Below are 3,666 nucleotides of genomic sequence, written 5' to 3' on the forward strand. Positions count from 1 at the left end.
AGAAGAAAAGAAGAAAAAAAGAAAAAAGAAGAAAAGAAGAATGAAGAAAGAAGAAAGAAGAAGAAAAATAAGAAGAGAAGAAAAGAAGGAAGAAGAAGGAGGAGGAGGAGGAAGAAGAAGAAAGAAGAAGAAAAAAGAAGAGGAAGAGGAAGAGGAAGAAGAAGAAGAAGAAGAGAAGAAGAAGAAGAAGAAGAAGAAGAAGAAGAAGAAGAAGAAGAAGAAGAAGAAGAAGAAGAAGAAGAAGAAGAAGAAGAAAGAAGAAGAAGAAGAAGAAGAAGAAGAAGAAGAAGAAGAAGAAGAAGAAGAAGAAGAAGAAGAAGAAGAAGAAGAAGAAGAAGAAGAAGAAGAAGAAGAAGAAGAAGAAGAAGAAGAAAAGAAGAAGAAGAAAAGAAGAAGAAGAAGAAACTACTACTTGGGCAGTGTCATGATTCATGGGAAACCTATGGTTCTGGTGTGCCAGGAGCACCAAGACCAGCTATGGGCCCATTCCTTCCTGCAACCGGAAGTGTCCCTCCTCTGCTTCTCTCGCTAGAGTTCCTAGTCCTTCGAGAACTGCACCGGAAGTGGTTCCCTGAAGTGCGACTTGCTGCCCCGATGCCCCCATCATCCTGATGGACACCAAGCTGGATCTCTGGGACGACAGAGAAGCTGAAGAAGAAGGAGCTGCTGACGCCCCTCACCTACCCGCAGGGCCTGGCCATGGCCAAGGAAATCCCTGTGACATGAAGTGCCTTGACTCACTTACCTGTTCAATGGGGCCTCAAGGCCTCCATTGAGGAAGCCATCTTGGGTGGCTTCTGTCTACCTGCCTGTCATGACCTAGAAGCGGAAGTGCCTCCTGCTGTGAAGGCCCTGCCCACCGCTCCCCTTGTAGCCCCCTCCACTTTCTGCCAAGTGTGTCACAGATTGTTTCCTGACAAGCCTCCCTTTTTTAATAGAAATCTTTATTTAAGCAACATAATTACAAACATGTTTGTAGTTGGGTTTCAGTCATAAACAGAAGCCCCAAACACCTTTTTGTTTCTTGTGTATTGTTTTTTGTTTGTTTGGGGGTCACACCTGGCAGTACTCAGGGGTTCCTCCTAGCTCTGTGCTCAGAAATTGCTCCTGGCACTCTCAGAGGATCATATGGGATGCTGGGAATCAAACCACCCTCAATCCTGGGGTGGCTGCATCCAAGGCAAAGCCCTACCGTGATGCTATAGTTCAGGCCCAACAAAACCCTTTTGAACCAATCAGTCATTTTAATGCTTTGTTTCCAGTGTAATAGTATTTAAAAAATTGGAGGAATGATTCCTGTCCAGGGCTGATGAAACGAGGTTGGGGGATTGTTTCCTGTAGCTGTTCCTGTTCTCTAGATCTGCCCCTGCAGAGGTTTTTAACTCCCCTTTGAACTGGTCAGTTCTCCACTAGCTCACCCAGGGCCTTTCTCAGAAAACCTCTTTTAGGAGCAATAGACCTCCTTGCATTTATAAAATTTTCCTGATGGATTACTTTTGAGAGGTAGCCTAGAAAAATACACACATTCGTGTTTTCCTGACCCTTGACTTATAGTTAATCAGTGATTTCTAAGTTTTCTAGTTACGAGGTGTAAAAATCACACATTTCAAGCTTTATGGTTTTAAAACTATTTTAGATATGTCTCCCCTAATCTCTCTCCTCCTCCCCAGTATCCCTCACACTACAGCAGCCAAACACTCCACCTTAACTAATGTCACCCTCCAACCCGCAGCCTCACTCCCTCCTTGCACAAACGCTGCTCCTCAGAAGTCTGGCATTCTGTGATCACTACTGCTGCTAATAGTTTTGCACAACCTTCTGCACTGGCAGAACACAAGGTTGAAACTTTCAATCACTATAACAAAATACACTTTAAACTGACAATTGCAGACTTCTTGTGAAGTGTTTTCTCATTGATCATTTGCTAATGCAATTAGTAGTGTGTTTTGTATGTACAACTTAATAAACCCTTGACTCAGTTGAAAATAAATAAATAATAAAAATAAATAAAGGAAGAAAGGAAGGAAGGAAAAAACGAAGAATAGGAAGAAAGTGAAAAAAGAATAGGAAAGAAGAGAAGGAATGGGAAGGAAGAAAAGGAAAAATAGGAAAGAAATAATATGAAATAAGTAAGGAAAAGTGAAATAAGAGAAAGAATAAAAGGAAAGGAAAAAGAAAGAAAAAAGAAAAAGGAAAGGAGGAAGAAAGAAGAAAAGGAAAGTCTTGTATAATATTTTCAAATTACATTTTTGAGATTCACAACAGATGTTAAGTCCTTAAGAGTTACCCTTATGGTAACCATTAGCTAGATTAAATTATTTAAAATTGAGTTTAATATAATTAAATTTGAGCAAAATTTTAAGTTTTATCAACCGCATTAATCACATTTTAAATTCTCAAAAGCCAAATAAGACTCTCAAAATCATTCTATATAACATACATAAAGTGTTATGCCTGTAGAAAAATCTTTTGAAAAGTACTATTTTGGTCAGGTATTAATGTTTATATGTTGGTTATGCACTGAGACTTGCCCAGAAACCACTAACTTGAGATAAATTAGTTAAACTATCAGGGCTTTGATGTCTTTTTGAAACCAAAATGCTTTCTCTCATTTAAAAAGTTTTTAATTGTAAATTTCATTTTGAAATATTTCATTCAGATTCCCCAGGTATTCACTGAGCATCAATTATTCTAGGCTGTACTAGATACAAAACAACCCAGCTTTTCAGGATGCTCAAAATATGGAGTAACATCAGCAAAATAATGAAATATAAAACCCTAAATTCTGAAATATTATAGAAATATTAAATTAACTTCAATAAATGGTCCCACAATCTGTATAATAACTATAAATTGGGACCTGAGTGATAGATTGTACAGCCAGTAGGGTACACAGCCTTACATGCTGCTCATCTGGGTTCAGTTACTGTATCCCAGTTAGTCCCCTTAACAGTTCAAGGTTAATTACTGTGTGCAGAGCTAGGAGCAATCCATGAGCATTTCTGACTGTGGGCCAAACAGAAAACAAAACAAAATTAAACAAAAACTAAGAACCCCAAAAGTCAGTTATGAAGGTGCATTAACATTCAACTTATATCCTAGAATAGAATAGGTGGTGCCATTTTGTTTCAATATTATTTATATAAAGTTAATATTATTCTTAATGCTGTATCAAGCTCCCCAAAGCTTACACCTTGCAGTGAGATGAAAAGCTCAATTATATCTTTTCTTTTGAAAAAAAAAAAGTATAATCTATAACCTCTAATGTTCTAGATAGAAAGGGAAAGTCTACTATTCCTGACTCAAGGCACTGGCAGGTTACTGGTATAGAATAAAAAAAAATCAACTAATAGAATAACATTTTACCATAATCAAGACTAAGTATGGATGTCATGACTTATTTCTGTGAAGACAGTGAAAGTTGGTACATGAGTCCAGTATTCTGGCTTTCAGAATGTTGTTCAACAGTGATGTTTTTCTTGTCTGATGAGGATCACTGCTGAGTGTTTTGAGGCAAAGTATCAAAAACCACAACATCTCCCCCAACATGAAGAAACATAAATCCAAAGGTGAATCCTACAAAAAGTTTTTGAAAAGCCCACAAATCTCTAATAGCTATCTGAACATATTGGTGAAAGTCTTTCTCTGTATTGAATTAGTCTTGAA

This window comes from Suncus etruscus, chromosome 17 (genome assembly GCF_024139225.1).
Source record: "Suncus etruscus isolate mSunEtr1 chromosome 17, mSunEtr1.pri.cur, whole genome shotgun sequence".
In the NCBI taxonomy this organism is placed as follows: domain Eukaryota; kingdom Metazoa; phylum Chordata; class Mammalia; order Eulipotyphla; family Soricidae; genus Suncus; species Suncus etruscus.